The 25,463-nt window shown below is 40.1% G+C and overlaps 1 protein-coding gene across 1 annotated transcript in view; it reads right to left on the minus strand.

The window, feature by feature from the left end:
• Positions 1 to 25,463, minus strand: part of bmpr1bb (bone morphogenetic protein receptor, type IBb) — a 57,622-nt gene that overhangs the window by 27,206 nt on the left and 4,953 nt on the right. The window contains exons 3-4 of the mRNA XM_067573843.1: positions 23,463 to 23,626; positions 20,579 to 20,722 (exon numbers count right to left, since the gene is read on the minus strand). The gene's annotated coding sequence lies outside the window, so the exon portion shown is untranslated. The remainder of the gene's footprint in view (positions 1 to 20,578; positions 20,723 to 23,462; positions 23,627 to 25,463) is intronic.

The following is a 25,463-nucleotide window of genomic DNA, read 5'->3' on the forward strand; positions in this document are numbered from 1 at the left end:
CTGCTGTAAAGTGTACTCTGTTGTTACAAATTCACTGAAATAAATTTGACTTTTTTTTTTTTGCCTTGTAAAAAAACTACAGCTGTGATACATCATAAAAAAGCACAAGCTGAAATTTCAGGTCAACTGATCAGATTTCCCTGTAAAATGTTTACTTTTCTTTCTATCCACTGATGTAGCTTCTTCACAAGAACCTTCTCAAATCACTCAGTGGGGCAAACAGGTTGTAATCTGTTTATATTTCACTTAGTTAGAGTGAAAGCTGATTGAAAGATTGTGATTTCTAACAATGCACAAGACCCTTTCTGTGGACCAAGTGGTGATTGCACCTGAAACACACCTGTGGCTCAGATTTCACCCATGGGCACAGTGGTTACAAAACAGCCACACAACCTTATACAGATGGATTTCATGTAAAGAAGTGTCTATGTCTGGCTCTGAGGGTGCAGTTAAGAGAGTGTTCTGTGATTTTCCATGGCCGGGGCAACATCAGGCACTGGCCAAGAACAGCAGAACAAAATCCTTCCCCTCTCTCTCTCTCTGTCTCTCCTCCACCGAGGGTCACTGGGCCAGGTCTTGCTGAATCTCAACTGAGCCTTCTTGTTTTTGTCAGCAGGCCTGGCTGCCAGTGAGCCGTACTTCGGTTAATTCCCTCACAGCTCTGTTCCCATTCATTTTCTGGCCACTTGATCACTCTACGCTGGCATCTTACATAATAGCATGTACTCACATTGCAGACATGCACCAACCAAAGGAAACATTTTGCTGAAATAACACTGTGCAACAGTGTGTAAACCTGTAATTAATCATTCTGTTAGCAATGGCGGAGGAGGAGAACAAGAGGAGGAGAAAAAGCATCAACACTTCATAACATATGCTAATGTACATACATGTATTTACACCTATAGTATGCTGCAGTTACATTCAACAAGACACTCTTTAACAGTTGTACGATCTATGCATTGATTTTCATTTAGAGACAGAAAGTGCCTAGTGACAAAAGACAATGTTTGATAATAAACGATCAACACTGAGATTTTGTCCAAGTTTGTAATCAGCTATAGCAACTTGGTGAATGAGAATATTCTGCTAAAATGGGATTACATGTAGTTGTTTCTAAAGTAAAGGGGGGAAAAAAAGAGGAACAGGTGCTCCCGATTCAAAGTGAAACATTTTCTTTACATGGCCTTTGTGCAGCAGGAATTGGGAAACTGAGGCTCTTCTTGCCAAGTCAACCAGGAGCATTTAATGAAGGGATTGTTGCCGAGTGTCTGCTGGGCTGCGTCGGGCAGACACTGCAAACCAAAGGGTCTAATTAAGGGGTTCCTCTGACGGTCAGACAAAGCAGACAGCAGGGGTCAAGACGCGGGCCCACAAACTGGCTGTGACCCTCACACCTGCCTGATTGCATTATACAGCAACATGTCTGTGCACAGTGGACACGCTCACACTGACACGTCATTACTGAACTGTTACTTTACCACACACATACTGACATAGAAATTATATGAACGTGCACACAGGAAAAAAAAAGATGACCCGTAAGCAGCACAAAGGCATATGTGACAGGTAGACTTCCTTTTCAGAGAGAGAGTAGCAAGATTTTCTTTTTTTTCTCCAAGATATTTTGACTTACTGGAGTTACACGGAGAACCTTGACATTCGCCACAATAAGAGAAGCCTGGCAGGCTGCTAAGGGGCCCCATATGTGAGTGTGTCAAAAGTTCATGCCCACCTTCCAGCGTTCACGCTGCAAAAACAAAAAGATTGCCTAGTGTGAGCTATAGCCCCGCCACTAACAAGACTGATTGCTACAGAGTAGCTCCACCTGTCTCTTGCGCCAATTAGTCCCGCTAGCCACTGAAGTGCTAAATAACCAGCAGAGAGGGACCGCAATAGGGTCAAAGAAATGGAAAAATGCAAGTAAAACATGGAAAGTATGTGTGTGTGTGTGTGTTTGTGCAGAGAGAGGGGAGGGTGCTCAGAAACAATTGTCAGAAATTGATTGACTAACTTGATTCACTCTCAATTTTTGATTTAAAAGACTTTTATAAAAGAGGGGGAAGTATTAAGTTTAGCTTGAAGATAAGGTACCCAAGGTTAGACCTTTTCAGAAAGACACAAATCAAGTCACCCAAAGCACTTACTTCCTGTAAGGTTCACAGGAGGCTGTAATTATGGGAAAACGGTGGTGTATTTACACCATATCACATGCTCTTTAACAAGCACTAATTGTGTGTGTGCACTGAGCGCGTGTAGGAATGCCATACCAAAGCTGCAGGAAATGTTTAATGAAGAGAGCAGCTTGGACGACATGGTTTGTGTCAAATCTGTCAAAAACAATATAAACTGGAGACTGTGAGCCTGAAGTGACTGGGACACACTGAGGGATTAATGGGGGTGCTGCAACATAACATAACAGGCTGGTCAGTAAAAAGTCAACATTTAATTCTTCTGTCTTAGTGTCAAAAGCTTAGTTGAAATGTTTTAATTGTGAAATATAGTTTGTTTTTAAAGTAGTAGACTGGTTTTCACTCAGATTTTATGTTTTTATGTATCAAAAAGTTGTGCCATTTTTTTAAAGGTTGTCTTGTGGTAAGAACAGTACACAGTGCTTCTGGTAAAATAAAAATAAGAGAAAATGAGGAAAAAACAAATGTTTGCATTTCTGATCCTTTCCATCTGAATTTCAGAAGTTTTTATTAATCAAAAATACAAGATTCCTCATATATACATAATAAAATATAAAGACTCAGTAATTCCTACACAGGTGGGAACACATCCATCAGTCCACTTAACCAATCACAACATTCTTCAGATGAAATTAAAATTGGTTAACAATAACACAACACAAAACTTCATGCCCCAAGGTCATATTATTTTGGGAATAAACATGTCATCAATGCGGTTTCAACTGTTGTTTTACCTTCCTTATACCACAAAATTATTAAAAAATAAGTAACTCTTTAAATCATGCCATCATACTTGACCACCATTAAGACTACATAAAATAATTATTTTATATAATTTGATTCAAATCCACAGATAAGACAAATTACACAAGAAACCATCAGGGAAATTGGCTCCAAGTAATCTACCTTACTGCCTTATTCATTACAGCCTTCTGCACACTGGATCCTTTTTAATATGCTCCCTGTCCCTGGTTGTAGTAATGCATGAAGGAATGGATACAGCCCAACCCTTGGAACAGCTATTGGGCTACATTAATGCACCTCTCTACGGACTAGTTGACACAGACAGGTGGGGTTTAAAACGGCAAATTAACTGCCCATAGATGCCCCCAGAAAGAATCTGTTCATTAAAATAGACGTTCCTAGCCATTGTGATTAATGGTGTTTGGGTAAATTTAGTTTTACTGCTTTATAATTCAGAGGGAATTAATAGAAGGGGGGGGCCAGTCCATTGCCTCTGGTCAAACTACCTGCTCTGTGTTACTGGAGTGTGATTGAGAGGGAGTGCAGGGCGAGAGAGCAGGAGGAGGGAGTCTTCTGTGCATATTTTCCATGTGCACCCACACCCCTCCCCAGGCTGTAGTGCTGAAAGCTCTTTTGTGTGTTTGTGAGTGGTGTGAAGGCTATAGTGATACAGCATACAGCATTCACCTCATTTGGTTGCTGCTTTGTCCATCTGAAGGAGGATTTCAGAATGAGGAGATTGAAATTCTTTGTCATTTCATTAGTTTTCACCTTTAGCTCTTTTACTGATGTCTTGCTTAGATCTACTAAGTCCTTCGCTTTTTGAAGATGGCAGCTTGGAAATATCAAGGTGTGTAACTGACCATCCAAATCTTTCATGATAAATGTCAACCTCAATGAGTCAAGATGCACTAAGAGGCAAAGCACTCACTCAGGCAGCAATCGAAGACAATGGAACAGAGAGATAGATCAAAAGATACAATTGTCATAATTGCATATTAGCACATGACTACCACTTATTAAATTATTATTACTATTACTATTACTATTATTACTATTATTAAATTAAGTCAATGCCTAAATGAGTAAATTCAATGAGGTGTTGGTTTTCTGTCGGGTAGACAAGGAAACACAGTAGTTGTAATATGTGAATCTCACAGCTGTTGATGCTTAAGGTCTTATTTCCATGCTGGAGCAAATCAAGCACATTGACCTTTTGCTGAAGTGGATTTTTCCCCACCCCATCTGTGACTGCTAATGCCATATTAAGCTGGAAACACACTGGAGGTACAAATTGGGTGTCACACTGCAATTCTAGCATCCTGAAATACGCTAGTACCTACAGTATGCTTACTCATACAAGAACATAGTGCCATTACTGCTATTTTCATAGCTGTGGTTTTGTTTCCTACTGGCCATACACACATCCAAATACCGTTTTTTTTTTTTTTGTTTTGTTTTTTTTTCTGTAAGGCAGAAGTAAAATGTAAGAAAATACCTACCTGTCAGCCAAAACAGTTTGTAAGATTTATGAAATGTTTCCCTTTCAGTTGATTAAATCCCCACAGCAGCAATATGCACATTTCATCTACAGTCTCTGAAAGATGTGCTGCACATTGTCAAAATTGCAAAATTCTTTGGTCAAATCTTGCACAACCACTGCATAAAAATGTAGCGAGCAAAAGAAGGACCGATACAAGAACAGCTAGCGAACTGATGGGAACTGAACTGAATCGCTCCTCCAAAGGGAATGACAGAAACTGTACAGAATTTAAATATAGTTACCTATATACAGTACATGGTGAAATGTGCCAAAATCATTACTGAGACACTCAACAAACCTCTCAAACTTATCTACACTATCACTCTTTCCATTTACTCCATCCACATTTTCCTCTTCTTCATGACCTTACTGTATATCCATTATTGCTACATTCATCCAACATTAAATACAGATGGCTTAAATCTTAACTGATGTTCTCTTGTTCCTGTCATCGGAAAATACACACACAAAGCCTCTCACACACACATCCATCACAACACTATAACTAAGCCTCTACTTTTACAGGATTTCTCCCAACTCAGACTGAATCTTGTCCAGGAGAGACAGGGTTTGCAGTTGCAGCCAACAAAGATATGTACGGTACTTAACATCCCACATTCAGCTGTTACTCCGCTCATCATAGAGAGAAACACTGTTGATGATAATCACTATAAACACAGACTAAGGTATTTCTATTTGTCTCCATCCTGCAGTCAACACGCTCAGATTGGTAAGAGCAGATATAGATGTTTGGATGCTCTGCACTGCAACGGATATAAATGAGGGAATCAAATGAACCCAGGATGCTGTTACTATACATACATCATAACTCCAAGTCTAGATCCAAAAGATCTTATTCTTGATGCTTCAATTACTTGTTCAAACTGGAGTTCTTATCGTCTTGAATAGATTGTATTGCAAAAGACACTACAGCTGATTGCAGCTGCTGTGTTTTTGAAGCAAAAAAATTATATTTAGATGTGTCATGGACATTAACTTATACACATACACTCATTGTTTACAGGTCAGTAATCAGGAGTCAAGTCTGAAGTATTTTAAGGTCAAGTGAAGGTCAAGTCTGAAGTCAGTTTGTGGTGTAATTCGAGTGCAAAATCTAAACCCCATCCCCCGCACTTCTAGTCTACAAGATGGGAAATTATGGAATGACTACATGAGGACATCAATCAATAACAACAATTTCCATTGTTTTCTTTTGTACAGTAATCCAACTTGTTGCTTAATTTCCTTTTACTTGAGGGGTTGCCCATGTTAATCCCTCAGTTCTTACAAAAGCAGATGAGACTTCTCTGTTTTCCCCCACGAAGGTCTGAGTGAGTGTTAAACCATCTGCTCCCGTGGCTGATGGGAAACCCAGGGGCCTTGCAGTCTTGGCAGGGAAACCCTGTCTCTGGTTGGCTGGCTGACCCAGAGCTCATTTGTCAATCAGGCGTCTTTTCCCTTAATTAGGAGAAACAGTCCAACAGCCCAGCTTGAGCCTCGCCAGAAACATGTAATTCAGTGGGAAAAGCAAGTTGGTTTACATTTCTCTGCCTCTCAGTCTGTCTGTGTCTGTATCCTCTCTCACTTATCTAGCCCCACATAGTACACATACTGGAAAAATAGACACCTGTTTTCTGGCAATATTTGACAGAAATGATACTGAACCTTTTGATGTTGTATTGCATATTCACTTTGAAACTTCATAAAAAGACTTCATAATACTTGTTCCACATATGAAAATCAATTTTTCTATAGCAGGATACTTATTTAGGCGCCATATTTCTTTCTGAGGTAATGCAGAATGCAGAGCTATAAAATATAACTGTGTTGTGAGAAAGTTTATTGTAAATTATAGTGCTTTCATTACACCAGTAATAGCTTATTCAGTGGTATCCAGACATACATTATTCGACATTCTAGTGCATGTAAATCTCTCTCCCTGGAGATCTGAGCACATTAGATACATAGCTATCAGTAGCCTTTCCCCCTGACGTTGTTGTTTGCTCTCTTCCAATGATAGCGCAATGTAAACACAGGAAGCAGCTCAGAGAGCAATGAGGCTGGGATCGATGCCTCTGTGTCCAACTGTAGGTGATGTTTTAACATCTGCCCCTCCTCTCTTCTCAGCCCCCTCTTTCCCTCCGACAGGGCGTCAAGTCTCCTTCTCCCACTAATGTATCTGAATGCAGTGTCATCCTGGGCCGCTTCGCAGCAGTCGATAAATACTGGAAATGCTATCCATCTCTGAAACATCACTCCTTCACTTACTGTAAGTGCGCATCACTGTGGGCACCAACCCCACACTGCTGACAGGGAGGAAGACAACACCAGGCGGCCCCAGCTATGACCGCGCATCATCAGACGCGACCACAGACACAGTTTTCACTACTAAAATTGCAGAGAACAGACTGTGTGTCTGAATTGGGCTCATGTTTGTAAAATATGAGCCGGTGTTTCACATCATTCCAGGAGTAAGGAATAACCTAGAAAAAGCACTTCCTTCGGATGGAGTATGATAATATGCCGTTTCTCTTGGCCTTAATGTTGGTATTCATTACTCCTGAGCAACTCACTAATCCATCAGAGCTATCCAAATTTTAGTCTTCCAAATCTAAATGAGGCCTCGTGGAGTATGTGGATAAGCACCAACTGAAGGAGAATTTGAATCACGCATGATGTCAAGAGCAACACTTCCAAATGTATTAAAATTGTATTTTAACAATGTATTTAACTACTTTGGTGTGCTGTGTGTAGTGACTGTAACTCTTTGAGCTCTTAGGCATCTCTTTGATATGTTACATTATATTATAATATATTGATTTCCCCAACTGTCAGAGTCTTAGTTACACAGTGCAAAGTGTTTTCCAGTTACTTATTATCTATGAGAGACTGAATAATTTATCTATTTTACCTTGATAGACTTGAAAAACATTTCTTACGAGAAAGATACTTGCATGACTCATAATATGGCTCAGCTTGTGATCACTTAATTCATTCTTAAAAGCTTACCAGACATCATGATTCACCAATTTAGTAGCTTAATGGAAAATCCTTAACGAAATGTCAATTTTGTATCTGACTTACAAAAGAATTTACTAGCGTTATCTCATCTAATCCGTAAAACTCTCCATCAGACATTTTATTCCTTTAATCTGTGACCTACACTGTGAGCCAAGAAACACTTTCCTCAGAACAAGAAACTGCCTGCAGTCAGCACACACTAGTAAAACCCAATCTGAGTCCATGGAAGTGTTGATTTTCTGTAAATAATTGTATTCAGGGTTTTTTTTGCTCTTTTCACTGGGGGTTTTGGCTGAGAAGGCTGGAAACTTGTTGGCAGATGCGTCTCATTAGACTGTTCTTCAAACCGTCTGCTCTCTCCAGGCTTTTTTTTTAAAGGTAGTGAGACATCCATACACTTCTGGAAGATTCAACATCAATTACAAGTCTTGGTTGTATGATTTAAGTAGGATTTGAGCTGTAGTGTAGGAAGCTGTTAAATAGACCAGGATACTGTATATGTAACATCAATGGGACAGAATAAAGACATGAAGAGAAAATGTATAAGTCAACTGCTGTATATTGGAGGTGCACAGAGAAGGTGTTGTTATTGTTATAGGTCGTTCAGTATATAGTGCTCTGTTTGGTTTAGAGCAAAAATAATAAAACTACACCCAATGTAGGAATTAAGTTGTATTTTGTTAATCATACCTTCAACAGATTCATATCTAAACTGTGGATTCCAGACTGAACTTTAGCCCATTTAAATCTAGAGATACATGGAGAAGATGACATACAAGCCATTGTTAATTACGCTTTCCGCTGTAAAATATTGTAAAGATCACAGCATGCTGTACATTGGCCACACACAAATAAATAAATATTGCGCAGTGGTATCTGCTTAAAATGCAACTGCTGAAAATGCTATTGTATCTATCAAAAGTGTTTCTTTTGCACAACTTAGAACTTCATGGCATGTAGTCAAGCAACTGGGTGCACCATGTTTAAATTCTCATTAGAGCTTTCAGATTTTCCTTTCCTTTGCAATAAAACAAATTCTTGTTCTGGCATGTGTGCCAGTTCGCACTGGAACAAAGTGCAACTTCACAGTGCGTCTTCTTACAGATTTCTATAAATTCCCTACAGTATATTTGTCAGTTTAAAAGAATTTCTACCTGACTCTTATCTGTGTTGAATTCCACTGACAAACACAATAATTTAGTGCATTTTCCAATAATACTTTGAGTTCACTATAGCCCCCATAGTCAGTGTAATTAATGGCGCCATTTGTCCTGTGAGAGTGGGACCAGCTGCGTGTTATGTCTTGTCACCAGTCCTGCTCTGGTTTGACACCTTCGGCCGCGTCCCTCTCTTCCGATGCCAAGAATACTGGTGGAGCAGTGCTGGGTCTAAGGACTCTTTGTGCCCACCCTCAGAGAACAAACACCATTAAGACTCGACAACGTGCCCCTCTGCCCATCCCCAGAGTGCATGCACTGTCAGCGTCTGTAACTGGAGAACAGAGAGCAAAACAGCTGCTCCCAGTCTATCCTGCATCTGCCACAACTGTGATCTCATGGAACAAAGCGAGAATGCAACCACACGTTTTGACTGGTTGTTCAGTCACACTCCAGCCATTGTCCTCTCCCTCTCTCTCTCTCTCTCTCTCTAACTTTTCTTCTTCTGTCACTCTGTCATACTGGTGCACACCAAGATGCATCATCAATCATTGCACAGTTTTTTTTATCTTTTACCATACTGCATTTTGTTTTTATATATTTAACTTTGCAGCATTGTGAGAAGTTGAATCCCTCACACCCCCCTTCAGACATTTATCTTGTAAAGCAGTGGTGCACCCCAGTTGGTCACCAAGGTCATTGGCTGGAGTTCCAACAACTGACTGATGGTAATTTTGGGGTAAATGCCGTCCCACAGACAGGTGTTAAGGACAAACAGACCGATCTACCATTTAAACATGACCGCCTACAAATATCAACCATAATATCAACCATACCTTTACTTTTACCACTCTTTCTACAGGGGTATTCCAGTGACTTTTGTAAAACAGCAGGACTTGCAAAACGCATAAAAAAGAATGGACAATGATGTGGGTTTAAAAATAATGCTGGATCCTACACTTCCCATAATGCTACGAAAGACTGTATTGAGTTGACTGGTAAACAATGACTGGTTTACACCCACATCTTTGAAACTAAACACCCACAGTTTGTATGTTAAAGATTTGTAGCCTCCCAACCCAACCTGAGATTACTCAAGTGATGTCACTTGATCTTTCTCAGACTTGACAAAGCTCCTCCAGAGCCACAGAAGACATTATGCAACTGTTTTCACAGGCGGTGTAGTGCTCCCAGTGAGTACATTTCTGGCTAATTTTCGAGACTTACGTTTTTCTTTACCTCAAGACTGGTGTTGAAGTGTTGTTGCAATTTTTTATCTCTTAGACAGAAACTGGGTTCGGTGATTTAACGGCAGCATACTTGTCCTTGAAGGAGATGAAACAAAAATCCTCCCTAACAAGTAGTTGCTATATAGTGTGTGACAACGCAGATACATTGTAATGAACAGTGTTGTGACTAATTTTTTGAACCGTAAGGTTGTAATAAGTAAATATGGTGGGGGTTTTTTAATACTTTTTTCAAGAGAACCACTATTTTTATGTACAGGAAATATCTAAAAGATTGTGGTAGCACTAAACCAGTGTTTGGCCACAATATAGAAAATTATGACATAAAACTTTCAGCCAATTCATTACCAGTATTTTTCTTTTAATGTCCAATGGCTGAAATCAATTCTTCTTGGACAGACTGAGTCCATTTGTTCTGAAAGCATGCAGTAAAGGGACTACATTTATAGCCATATACTGATCATAACCAGCATTTCTATGTCTTTAATTGTTCCACTGCCAAATGCAGCTCATTTCCTTTCATTCCTACTCAGGGGTCTCTGGGAAATTACAACCAAAGATTTCTACCTCAAATTGACTCACTTTCTCACTAATTCTCAATCACAGATCCTTCAATGCTCTTTGACACTTTCTCAATAAGGCGTTGACAGCTGCTTTTGACAGCACACCTGAACACCTCTCCCTCCATGGCTGCATCTCCTTATTCCAAAGGACAGTGAAAGGTATTTTGGAAACCATTCATCACTCTGGCACACGTCAGAATTGCAGTACTTATTTGTATCTCATAAAAAGAAGTAACACGTCTTCAACGCCCACTAGCAAAACAGTCAGTGCATGTGTGAGAGAGCCTTCCATGCTCATCACGGCAGAATATAGAGTAAAAGAAAAACATAATCAGCTTCTAACTTTATTTTCTAACAAGAGGATTTGTGATTGTGTTTTATGTTTACTACATACTCTCAAATCAAATCTCTGATTTATATGAATTTTAGCTTTTCAAATCGAAACTGTGAAGAACTCAGCCATATTTGTGTGGTTCCATGAGGTAAATGTAGTATCATAGTTGTGTTTTAAGATACTGAACCACTCACAAAAGAATAATAAAAAAACTTACATAACAATTACTATTTACTTTGATTCACCAAGATGGAGATTTTTACAGTCTACTGATGCTGACTGATTTACAGAGTTCTGGTACTCCCAGTTATTCCTGTTTAACGAGACAAACAGCAAGACAAAACAATCAGTGGTGTGTTAATAATTCACCAACATACAGGGGCTTTAAATTTGTGCTTATTTATAGAGACTCTCAAACTCGGAACCTTGGCTGGCTACTTTTTCTAATGTAACTGACTTCTCCCTCTGGTGCAGTTAAGTTTGATCAGGATAGATGAGTACAGAGCGTTACTCTGCAACAGTAAAACGTCCACAGCACACAGGCTTTACATACAACATGCTAATAATGCATAGACGTCTGGGACTGACATTTAAACTGGAAAACAAAATGGACAATTCTGCCTTTCTCGACCCAACATAACGACTCCGCTATGAGCCATTAAATCTACCGCAAATTGGCTTTGACTTGTATTTGCTTCTATAGTTAGATGTGGTAAGGCATGCAGCCAGTGTGGCTGTATGCCTGTAGGTATGGCAGAGTGTCAGGCCACCAGACAGCCTGTCTAGGAAGGATCAATACAGGATTACGGACAAATCCCTCCCTTCAGACCTTGTTTATAAGTGTGTACGATCCTCAATTGTTAAAAGTTTTCCCTAACAAAGCCAGGTGATACCAGAGCTTTCCAGATTGGCAGTCAGACAATCAAATACATAAAGCATCTGCCTCTATCCCTCACAAAAAACAAAGTTAGAAACAAGAAAACTGAATTAAGCTTTGAATGTCAGTGCTTCCTTGAAGATGTCTTAGTTTCGGGTGGACATGTGTATGCGTTTTGAGCCAATCTAGCGGCTGCCATAACCAGGTGTGTCCATGCAGGGAATGGAAAATTAAAACTGAGGAACAGAGGAAAAGCTGGCCCATGTTTCTTATTTGACATCACAGTGGAAGAGGTTGACTTTGCAGGCTCCAGTGACTCAAAATAACTAAAACGGATGATCGACAGAATGACTGACACTTACAGAGGTGAACTAGAAGAGCATGCTCAGTGCTGCCAGGGAAAAAAATCCATAAGAACAACCCGGGATAAGTTACATAGTCTTAATATTTTACACAAATTGTTCCTAGGCAAATAATTCCGAACTCACTGCCCTGGTGGTTTTTAAATGGTCACAAATCAAATATAGGCATTGCTTTTGGCCTTTGACTTTTGCTCTGAATCACTCTGTTCTTAAAAGATAAAGTAACTTTTAAAACATATTGGCCATAGAGCTTTTAATGTGTCTCTACTCACTGCATTTTCTTTGCAAAATCACAAAGAATATGCAAACCTTACGCGCAGTAACACATATAACATGTCTTCTGTCCCCCAGAGGGAATTGCTGGGCCCCTTTTATGAAAACCAGGGGAAATACAAATGTGAGCAGATCCAGACACACTGCATACTATATACCCAAATAAAACACCCACACAATTTAGACAAATCATAGACAAAATAGTATGAACAACACAGATGTCATCTAACCAGACTTAAATGAAGCCAAATATTTTCTTTACTCAGCTAATTCCAGAGCTTTCTACCATTCGAAAACAAAGCTGACAAATTATCTACAGGAGAGGAACACACATCTGCCTCATCTGTCAGCACATCATAACTGAGACAATAACCAACTCTGAACTCAGAGTGCGGTGGTAGAAAGGTCAGTTGGCTGTGTGTGTGTGTGCGTGTGTGTGTATCTGAGCAGAAGGAGGGAAGAGAGAAGAGAATGTCTATTCGAAGCATGGATCTGCTCTCCAGGTCTACGCTGAGGCTCCCCGACCCCCTGGGAACCGAAGCCACAGCGGGCAACCTGACACCCATGATGTCATCCTCAGAGAGTACGGGCTACCGGCAGTCAGTGAGAAAGTGTACCAAACCCAAAGTCAACATCACACAATTACTGAGGTTAATTGTATTTACAGTTGAACAGCTGTGGTGGATTAAGGGGTCCGCCGATAAAGTACGGTACATGTGTTGAGGAAAGGAAAAGAGTCTCACTAGGGAGGTTTGTGAGAGAGGAAATTTGCCCTGGAAGATTCCGCATCCATTTAAAATTCTACACTGGCCCTTTTATGATTTTTGTTTAAAACCTAAAGTAGAACAAGGATCAATGTGCCATGTAGGGCTGAGGTTTTAATTGCAGGTTTTAATTCAATAATCTACAGTAAGACTCGGCTCATATTTTCACTGATAAACACACCCTTAGCCACAGAGGAGGAACTGATCAGTGAGATCACAATACTGTTTTGTTTTGTTGGAATGAACACCTGCACATTGGCCTTCTGCGGCCTATCCCTGAAACAGTTGTTATTCGTAATGTCTACTGTATCCATATCTGGTATGTTGCCTGTGATAATGTAGTGATTGCATTAGGTTAATCCTCTTTTCACACTGATGGTTTCTTTCTAGCCTACGGAAGAGTGGATTAATCAGATTGACTGAAAAATGTGGACAAAATCAATAATGAATAAAATAAGTGCTTCTACAAAAGAAAGCTGGTAGAAAATAATCTTGAAATCTAATCATGTCATCCTGCATTCTCTCTCTCTCTATATATATATATATGTTCATCATTAATGTGAGGATGCAACATTACTGTATGTAGACACTGTATTCATGCAATGTTTTGGATACTGACTACTTCCTAAAATGTTTTAGGCTGGCTGGGAACTGGTGGGAACTAAGTGTCACTAAAATGTCAGGATGATTTTCTACAGTATGTTTATCATCTTTTAGTGGATGCTAATCAGCAGTTTTGACTTTCTTATGATCTGCAGACCTTCTATCTGAAGGTTCTCTGTGAAGGAATGTAAACTGCCAAAGAAAGTAATTATGGTCTCATTATGGTTTCTGTTTGTTTATGACGGTCTTCTGTGGTTCTTGGCCTTCAAGATGAAGTCGTAACTGCTAATTTGTTTTTTGTGTTTCATGGGAGGAAAATGCAATTGTGCATTTGATTGACAATTGACCACCAGAGACAATTACAGTTGCTTTACTGACAAAGCACATGCGCAGTCCACTGTTTAGATGATATGTTTCATGCACACACAGCCCATTCTTCAGTATAAGATGAGTGTGTCATGCTTTCCTCCCCACACAGTGCATTAACCCTGCACCCTCACTGGACAGCCCTGTGATCAAAGCCTGCCAAATGCCTTGGTGATGATTCCCTTTTTGGGTCCAATGTCAGGATCAGAGGGCTGGAGCTGGGAGACAAACAAGCCACATAACATTAATTTGCCATGCCAGATCTATTGCAAAGGCACACATGAATCCTTGTGCATGCCCGCATTGACCAAGACGAGGCCCAGAGACAGCTGTCCTGTCACCCTGTGTCTAATATAGATAGACAGTGGGTGAAGAAAGGATTGGATGCAGTGAGACATCTATTCAACTCACGGTGGGGTGGGGGGGGGGCATGAAGATGATGATGAACTTCGTTTGTACTGGGTCTACAGTCACTCCACAGTATAAAGGTATGTCTGAGGACTAAAAGAAATGCAGCCTGCTAGGGTTTCTGCAGTAACATATCAAGTGAAATAATAGATCCAGAGCAATTTAAGAACTGTATCTTCAAAGTCTTCCCATATAGTAAGTCTAATTTATGATTTCAAAGAGAGACAGTGGTAGCCTTTTCATGCCCACCAAAAAAATAAATTGTAACATGATGATTAAGGAACAGCTTTTACATAAGACTGAGCACCATACTCAACAACACCAACATTATGCTCAGAGTTAACATATTTCAAGTAAAATGTGTGGAGCATTCTTATGATTTGGGGTTTGTTCAGGCATATCATCACATTTTGCAGCACCCACAGCATGTGAAAGATGTTCTTCACACTGTGTTTTCAGATGTTTCATCATTTATGAAACCTCTCTAAGCTGCACACAAACTGTTTAGTGGAGTGAGTGGCTTGGCTCAAACATATTAAACCATTAAAATAATTTTTAATTTTCGAAGATGGCTCAAATTGCAGTCTAATTACAGTGTTGGTATGACCATAGCTGTTAGGGTATACCACAGTAAGATCATGACAGAAAGACTGGGTTATATACCAAAGTGTGGAGTTACTTGTAGCATGAATGCAGAATTATTAATGCACCCCATGTAAAAAAAAAAATAAAAATGTTATTTCCATTGATCAATTTTCAAATAAGACTAAAATGATGCCATATTTCACAAGAGAGAAGCAAAAAGGAAGAGAAAAAAAACACATTAAAGTAAACTTCAAAACCTATTAACCCCCTGCGAGGTCCTGACTAGCAGGCTGAGAACCACTGGCCTAAAGAAAATGAACAACATTCTTGTATCTCAACTGTTCCTTCCTCCTCCCTTTTCTCAGACACTCACCCTCAGTGGGCTTCACATGTAGTGCACTTGACACACACACACACACACACATACTGAGTGTGTCATTCCAGACATGTTTACACAGATGAAGTTAGATCTCAAAAACTCTGAGGGCTTTGTCTTTGCCAGAGGATCCCCCAACCTCCTCCTTATATCCCTCCGTTGCTCTATTCCCCCTTGTCCTTCTGAACTCTGGTGAAGATTCAATTTTAGGGACTAAACTCCTGCTTGGCCCCTCAGGACTGTCTGTCTCCCTTTGCTCTGTTTTGCTTGGTTTAGGTCAATTTACTGCCTGCAGTTATACTGTTACCGGTAGACTGTCAAGCCACCATGAGAATATTCCCACAACACACTCACATAGATGGTATTCAACACCGACACTGAAACCTAATAAAACAACACTTAGGAAGATCTATATGAAGTGCCAACAGGCCTTATTGACAAGTGAAAACTATTAGCTTTACTCGGTTGTTGATGTTGGTGTGATGTGATGCCTCATCAGTCAGTCGTGGACGCCTTGGATGGATCCCCAACCAAACCTAACCCAAGACACTGTAGCCAGGTTTGGGAACACAGCTGCCACCGGCCCGTCCACACACATACTGCGGCCAAAATAAGTCCACCTCCTCTGTGTCCGAGCCTGTCAGTGTGACTGAGGGCCTGCTGTGACTGATGACCAGGGGCCGGTATTTCAAAATGATTTCACAGGATTATATTGGTTGGGTTGTGTTAAAATCTGATCTGTTCTGAAAATTGGGTATTTCAAAGCAGATTTCTGATCCTGAAGATTTGGATGCAGATTTCGTAATACAATCATACCTTTAAACCAGATGTTATGCTGCATTTGGGTATTTCAAAATTCAAGGCAGAGATCTGGATCAATTTGATGCCAAAATTCAGGATCATTTGGATCCCATCACAGAGGTGGGTTTGACGTAGATTGCCAAATAGCCTAGGCTTCACTTCTCCCAGATATTGTTACCCAAGATGCTCATTACATTTAAACTCTTAAATTGAATGCGTCCTTCAAATGTGAAAGTGTTTCAGTTCTAACAGAACCAAGTAATTGAAGACATGTAAAGCATTGCAAAATATGGTTAGGGTACACTTATTCCTGAAAACACCTGGACAAACTGTTGCAAATACAAGTGTAACAAATACAGACAACGCATTTCTAAAAGTTTTGTTTCACTTAAACATTGTAACTTGTTTGTATCAAAACATCCAACATATGTTTTTGTTAGTATTCACACAGTAGGCTAGCAGAGACATCAGGAATGTGGGGTACAAACAAGTTTTTAACCCTTGTGTGGTGTTCGGGTCTGTGGAACCCGTTTTCAATGTTTACTAAAAGAAAAAAGATGCAATTAATTATTTTTTCAACCTGAAACTCATTGCCCTTGGCTCATTTTCTGTGAAGAACATGTAAAAGAACATATTTTCAATGAGCCCACTACACATTTATATAATATAAGTGGTCCACTGGACCCAAGGGTAATAAAAATGTGGGAATTGTAGATGAAAATAAGTAAAAACTGTAAAAATAAAAGCAAAAGGTTTGCTGTGCCTGCTGTTAGTGTGTGTGTGTGTGTGTGTGTGTGTGTGTGTGTGTGTGTGTGCACATGTGCATGTGTGTGTGTGTGTGTGTTCCTTTGGATTTGCAGCATGTTTCATAGATTCTTTTCTTTTCAAAATCAGAAATCACCTCCCAGCTTCTCTGTGGACAACATGTGCACTCACACACACACACACACACACACAAGGTTTCAATATAGCACCAAGAACATTTCTGCTCCCACTATTCCCTCACTCTTTACACTCTGTAGTGTGTGAAATTATATACACACACAGTCAAGGTTGCAGCATTGTTACATTTCAAGCACTGAGAACCTGTCTGCTCCCACATATTCCTGCACATTTTACTCTCTGTAGTGTGTGAAACTACAAAATGTCTTGCGGGAACCTGCACAATGTTACTTCAAAACATTCTAAACATTCTATATTTTCTCACACTCTATCCCAGCTGCAAAGTGGGGGCAGGACACAACAAATAAATATCTTTGGGTGTGTGGCTCCTTATCACAATCAGTCAATATGTCAAAATGATTCTCTGCTAAGAGGGCCTTAGAAATGATTTTAGAAGAGAAAGAAGCTTTGGAAGATGAAGAGTTTTCAGAATATCATGTTTCTGTCAATTCAGAGTCTGACAGAGAGTTTAAAGAAGAGGATGCAATTGACTCTCAGCCAGCCCCAGGACCACCCCATCCGCTGCCAGCCTGTCAGCAGCCTGCAGGAGGAGAAATTAGTTTGTCAAAAAATGACAATGGTGAAACTGAATGGTCTTCTTGCCCAAGGAATTATCCATCCCACATGGCTGCCAATGTGATAAGGATGCAACCAGAGCAGACGCAGATGGCGGTTACTCTTTTGCATAAAGTCTTCTTTTGAACTTTTCATCCCAGAAACCATCCAGAAAAGCTGCCTGTGATGCAGCTTCCTTATATGCATGGAACTTGCAAGTGTATACAAGGAAGCGAGGATCCCCTGAGAGGAAGCCAAAGGATGCAAATTGCCCTGGACATGACACAGGGACTCTGGCCACAACATCACATGCAATAACTTTTTTACTTCGCACAGGCTGGGACAGGAACTCCTAAAGTGGAGGAAGCTGACGATAGTAGGAGCAGTAAGAAAAAACAAGCCAGAGCTCCCACTGCCAGCTGTTGACTACACAGAACAGCCCGTCTATTCATCTAAGTTGTGTCAAAAAAAGGCAAAAAAGAAGTACTCATGAGTATGCTGCATAGGGATGGGAGAATCTGTGGCCAGGATGGATGATGATGGATGATCATGATGGATTAAAATGCCACAAAAGGAGGGGTGGACAGTTTGGACAAGCTGGTGACTGGCTACAGCTGCAAAAGAAAAACCCTACGCTGGCAACTTGTGATATTTTTCAACATCTTGGACATGTTGGAGTAAAATGTTTTTGTCATCTGGATGGCATTGAACCCATAAAGGAAGCTCCAGAGGAGACAACATATCCCAAGAACCCCAGCCTCTGCAGACATTGTGAGGAGGATTCAGGAGGAGGATGCTGGTGCCCCATCCACCCAACCCACAGAACCACCAACTGCAGTACCTGAAATAGGTGTGAGTGATGTTGCATACAGTATGTATGTGTCTGACTCTCTGGGATGTGTGTGTGTGTGTGTGTGTGAGTGATTGAGCGAGAGATAGAGAGAGAGAGGGGGGGGGGGGGTTGTGGGTTGTGTTGGTAAAATTCCTGAACTAAGTGTTTTCATCATTCTAGGTTGCAGCCGGTAGCAATAAAGGGAAGCGCTGCAATGTGTGTGGACCCAAGACGGACAGGAAGCCAAAGTATACATGCATCAAGTGCAAGAAATACATTTGCAGCACACTCACAGTAAAACTCTGTCCCTCATGTGTTGTATAGACTAGCATGAATATGTGTTCAATGGGGCTCATTCATCATTTCTATAAAATACTGATAATGATAAAACCCTTGTTTCTTTTATAGTTGTTCAAGATAAACATGATTTATCCCACCCATGTCTTGATTATAATTGATTTTTTTTTTTTTTTTTTTTTTTACAAAAATCACTTTTTATCTCAAACGAATATTTAATGATAAATGTGATCTATCAGAGGTACATGGCAAATATTGACCATATATGCTGTCTATATTGCTTGTAATTGAGATAAAGTCAACATCTATTAAGTATTTTACATAAATTGTTATGGCTGTATTGTTTTAAAAACCCAAACTCACCAAAGCCAGCTAGCTCGCCAGCACACACAGACTTAACACAGAAGTCAACTGAGCCAAGTTAGCTCTTGTTAGCATGATCTAAGCATAATTAGCGATCATTACACCCTTGTTTTAAGTAGGTGACAATTGAAGTAGCTGGCTGGCATGACATGTTGGTTGCCATTCGCACAGTCTTACAAATGCTATATATTAGATAAAAGAATACTTGGGATACATTGGGACATGAAAACTATGCTACCACTTGCTCCTTTTGTGAAATGGTCCGCCATGTTTTTTTTTCTGTTCAGATCCAGGGGCTGGGACTCAAGATTTGGAAATCTCTATGTAGTTATATCCGGATCACCGTGAATCAACCTGCCAATGTTCTGAAATACTCGGACAAAGGCAGTGACATCATTTTGATCCTTGAATGAGAAAAGGAAGATTTCATTATCCAGATCATTCTGATCCAGATTACAAGTTTTGAAATACCGGCCCCTGGGCTCTGCATATTTCTGAAGCTGACATTTGCTGGCTCTGTCGGCTGGAAGTCGTCTCTGCTGTATTTAGTTTACATTATTCTTATTATTTTTCTGACCAACCCAGCTGTTTCTAACAGTAGAGTGCACGTATGTGCACGTGTGCACACACAGGGAGGGGTTTTTCCATGTCCTCAGTTGTCCAGGTATGTGTAATGAAATCTTGAGTTCTGTTTTGAAAACCCTGGGAGTTCCAGTCATTTTCACATTTGAGGTTTTTCTCTCAGCTTCCCCTCTTCTTCCCTTCCCCCTCACACTTATGCTCCCATGGAACAGTCCACCCAAGGTTACTAACTGCTTAATTTGCAGCACTTTCAAAAAGTAAAATAAACACAGATTTTAAAAGATGGGGAACACCCAACATCTTGACCACTTTGTATCCAGGAGCAGAAAACAGTTCTTAATTGTACAAAAGCTCTGTGTATGTGTGTTTAAATCAAGCATTTTCACTTGTGCTTAAAGCCTCTGCAATCATTACTCAAATTTTATCTTCACGAAAAGTACAAGAAAACTACTGTTGTGTTGTTCAAAGCCACATGAGACAGGTGGGGAAACGAAGGAGCAGCTGTTCACTAACACAAATGCAAGCACAATCATGCAAACACACACACACACACTCATAAAATGTCATGGAATGAGCACAGAATCTAAAACAGAGACTTGTGATAAAGGGCTGTTTAAAACAACTAACTACTGTACTTGACTTGAGATTCAGACCAAATATTGTTGACATAGTGTTAAATAAATATGAATGTTAATTTATCAAAAGAATTATGTACTGGCTAGTCACTCAAGTAAACAGTTACATATTTAACTTTTCTTCTCAAATGGAAATGACTGACAGTTAATACTCACCACCCTCTGATGATGATGTGATTGATGTGTGCTGACAAGCAGAGGATGGAGCTGGAGCACCACTCAGTCAGACAGAGATGAGATAAACCAGGAAGGAGTGTTCCAGTCTTTGTCTCTTATGTTCAGTCAGATACCCATCTGATACTGATTAAATGATAGATAGACAAAGCAGAATTCAACATATCCATCTATCTGCAATCTAATGTACTATCTATTATTTTGTTATGCTACTTTAAAGTTTCTTGGCTAGATTTGAGGGCACATGTACGCAGCTGACCACCACTCCAGCAACAAATGACACACACTTGCAATTAAAGGCAATGTGTTAATTTCACACATTTTTTCCCCTCACTTGTCTCATTCTCATGCACAAACACACACACACACACAGAATGGTGTTCAAATAGCACAGAAAAAGAGCAAAAATTTCCAGATTATACATTGTCAGAGCTCTGTGGACAGATGTGATTGACTAGATTTGGCTGCAGGAATGAAACTAACTAAGCCTTCCTCGACCCTACATGTCGCAAAAACGCCAAAGCAAATACTGGACCAGTGGTTCCTATAAACCAAGAAAGCATTTCATCCCCTGAACCTATCTTCTGATCCTTAAATCCTAATCTGTGTATTCTGGCATGTCAAGATGCACTTGTGTGCGGCTATTCATGTGTGACCACAGCTCCACGTGTGTAACTACGTAGAGGTAATTAACAGCTGTGTCTGCTCTTGAACACCTGCAATAACAATCCAGGCTGTAGCAGGTTAGCTATAGCTGCTACTCTCTCTCTTTCTTTTTATTGTAATCTGATCCAGTCACTCTTCTACTTGAAGTTCTCAGAGCCACTGAAAAGGCCAGTGCCTTCTCCAGACAGGACAGAGCCGTAGCTAAAGATGAGGTTTTCAAGTGACGGCATGAGGACAAGTGAATGATTGGTGTGGCTAACTTGTTTTCCCCCCATGTTTATTTGAAAAGCAGAGAACTGCTCTGACTGCTGCATCAAGTCTTTGCAGTTTAAACTATAATGTCACACACCTACTTGTGTGTTGCCAGCTGGGCAAGTTTTTATCACATTATATATATAAATATATAAAAATAGCATACACAATCATTCATTATTGATCAGTGCAATAAACAGTAGAACTAAAAACTCATGTGCGTAAACTAATTTTGTTAGTTTTATCATCATCGTCAAACATCGTCTGGTCAAGTCAAATTTATTTGTATAGCCTAATACCACAATCCACAATTCACAAAGTTGCCTCAGCAGGGGGTTTTACAATCCCCCCAACCCCCCCAACCCCCCCGAAAAAAAAAAAAAAAATTTTAATGAGGAAAACATGGAAGCCTTGCATGGAATCAGTAATTTAACAACAGAATTGTGTAAAACGATAAGACGATATAATCATATGATGATGATATGATTCCACTAACTGTCAAGAAACTAATATTGACTAATTGCCCAGCCCTTGCTGCCAAGGTGGACAAAACGCCAGGGCGCTCTAAATGACCAACATCACAGAAAGTGTTTTATCACAGTGTTTTAGCTTGTCAAATCTGGTCAAAATTTATAGCTGGGTAGCAATCCAACACAAAGAGACAACTACCAACAAAACAAGGATGCAACAATCCCAATGACACAAAAACTGAGTACAAAACAATTCTTTTAAATTATTTTCATATCTTATAGACTTTTTTCTTCTTAAAACTGGGCAGGCACACGTCAGTCATTAGGCTAGTTTGATACTATATGCCTGAAGTGGCTCACTGATCCTCGAAGCATTGAAAAAATGGTCCTTGATTTATTAAGGTGCCATGTTAGAGTATTATGGACCAAGGTAAGCTGCAACTGTTCTGACTAACCCTTCAAAAGCAGTCAATCAAGCTGCTGAAGATGTTTTCCCACATGGTCAATTAAGGCTAAACCCAATACACCTAACTAATCAAGAAAGTCTGTAACTTGTCTTTCAGTGATGTCATCAGGCCTCTGCACCACAAACAAAGCACATAACTGAAGTAACTTAGTCACAATTACAAACACTGCAGCCAAGGTGGGCCATATTAGGCTGAATGCCAGTTAGCAGTATTTATAGCTATAAAATAGTTTAAACCATCAGTACGTTGATATTTTCAAAGTAACATGAGTCACCTAACAGAGCTCCAAGGAGGACAAATTGTCTGTGCCCAAATTGCAGGAGAACTGGTCAAAAATAAACAGAAAAATCATTCAGTATGTCACTGGGGAAAGTCTGGAAAATCATGACGACTCTTGCCAAAACACAAACTGTTTCAACAAAGAACAACAGCTGTCACAGGTTGAAACTACCCACCAGGGATTTGACAGACATGTACAGCAAATAGGGGAGTTGACAACTAGCGCAAACTGACATGCAGCCTACAGTAATATGACTCACCTTTTGTTTGCTGTATAATTTAGTTAATCCAACGTTAAAGTCCTTCTCACCGAGTGTTGACATGAATTTGTCACCTGTCACCTGTTTTGGCTACCTCCCTAATCCTGCAATGTATGCCAAAACCTGACAGGCATTGCAATGCGATGTAGTATTGTTGATGGGCGTGTGTATGTGTGTGTGTGTGTGTAGCTTGTTTCTAGACAAAGCAGCATGCCATTGGGAGCTCAGCATCACAAAACAGCAGCTGAAAATACTCACCTGAACATCCCATTGCTTAAAAACTATCTACAGACAACTGACAAATACTGTATGCAACACAAATATCTCAGCACAGGTGCCACCTGTTCCTGTTTTTAATATTCGGCACACAGTGTACTCCATTCTGCCCCGCTTGTTCCAGGATGTCACTGAGTCTTTAATTAACGGATTAGTGTTGTATTGATAAGAGATGTCATTCTGAGGGCGGACTCACCTGATATAATCTATGCAAACTCAGCTTCTTCTGTATCCTCACTGCGGCATCCTCCTCATCCTCCTCTATCCCTGCGTTTAAAATGCAAAGCTCTGATGTCAGCACATTTCCATGCAGACGGGCTCACAGGTACAACTCTGAATGCCCTCTGCCCTCTCGCGAATCTATGTAAAAAAAAAAAAAGAGAGAAGAAAAGAAAAGAAAAGGCACATATGAAACCCATTTTGCAATCTGTCATCAGACACACAGGGCTGAGCAACAGGAATAACACAAACAAGACAGAAATTGATTTCATCTGTTTCTCCATCTCCTCTCACAGTCTGAGTGGCACTCGCTGTCACTTGCTATTTAGTGGACAAGCACAGGGTTCAATTACAAAATCAGATACGGTGCAGAGTAAGGTCTACAGTAGAGCCGACATGCTAAAGAATTCAGAGCAAAGTTTTTCAGATGAGTCTGTTGAAAGATCAAACTGTCAAAGGAGATCACGATGATATGTTTTTAATGTGGTGAAACACAGAATCCTTTTTTCATACAGATTGTGGAATTGTGGACTTAAAAAATCTCTAAGTCAGTGCATATGGCTGCAGAAAAGAAAGCAAGGGGTCATGAAACATACTCCGGTAACCTTGAGTCAATATTATATCAGCAAAATAACACACTGAGTCACAGCTGGGTATGGTGCTGAACTAACACAGCAAAGAGTGTTGGACTTTCCCTTTCAGTTCAAACAGGTGACTTGTACTGCAGTTCTGGGTGGTCTCACTCATCTGTCTTTTTTTAATAAACCACTAAGTAAGAGCATAATTATGGGCTGACATCCTGCCTGCTACCTGCTTGTCAGACATGTGAGTGTGTAATCCTTGAAACACATACATGCAAAATTAAATCAATAACCTTTTCCCGCAGTGATAATACATACTATATATCTATATTCTTTCATTTTCATGTTCAAAAGCACACATGCTCACATGCAAGCGCACAAACGCACACTCTGACTCACACACAGCTGTCTTTTATTTGCCAGGATCCAGCCGCAGATGGTGATACAGTGTGAACTTTAACACACAGATTCTTGACATTCTTTACGGGTGTGAGTTACTCTCCAGCTCAAACCAGTGCTTGGCTTCAGCCCCCTTAACTTTCCTGCCAGCAGGTCACTGTCACAGAGTGAGTCCAAGTGAGCCTCCCCCACATACATACAGGCTACTATTGTCTAGGTACAGTAATTCAGTTTTTTGCAGCCCTGCACGGCTTCAGCTCCCGACTGTACAGCAAGACTCTATGTTAGAGCTGCGTCAACATATTGTATTGTTAATGATGGGTCCTGTAGTGGCAAGTTCATTGCTTAATGTAAAAGGAATGCTAAATTAACTATGCAGCACACCAGCTCACTGTCGAAATCAAGGTGCAAAAATATACAGTGTATCCATGAACTCGATTCTTTGTGCTGCAATGCACTTGATGCATGTGGTAATATTTCAAAATGTATTTATACTTGTGTTTGACAGCTATAAAAGACTGAAATAATATTTCTTTGCGGAAAAATGTCCAATCTGTTTCATAAATCAGTATCAATTACAAGATTAAATTCTTTTGTAAGAATGGAATCATTTGTTGGACAAATAAACATTGCTTCATGTAGATAAAAATGTTTCATCTTTCATACACATGAGCAGACATACAAGCCCTGTGCCGCTATGGTAAATTACTCAAGTGAAATTAAAGCTTCCGAGAGTTTCTAAAATTTACTACACTCTATCAGATGTTGAGCTCATTCATTTCCGGCACTCCAGTCAGAAGAGAGAGGGGCTGTGTCTAGCCTGATACTTTGGAAAAACAGGATTCTATTATAGTCAGTGTGGTTTATTTTACATAGCACATCCACATGCCCAGCAGAAGGTCAATTAGCTTGCCACTTTGGAGGCAAATTGCTGCAGAGACAGCATTACAATCTCAGAGCACACACACACACACACATACACACACACACACACATAT

The sequence above is a fragment of the Thunnus thynnus genome, chromosome 19 (genome assembly GCF_963924715.1).
Source record: "Thunnus thynnus chromosome 19, fThuThy2.1, whole genome shotgun sequence".
Lineage (NCBI taxonomy): Eukaryota > Metazoa > Chordata > Actinopteri > Scombriformes > Scombridae > Thunnus > Thunnus thynnus.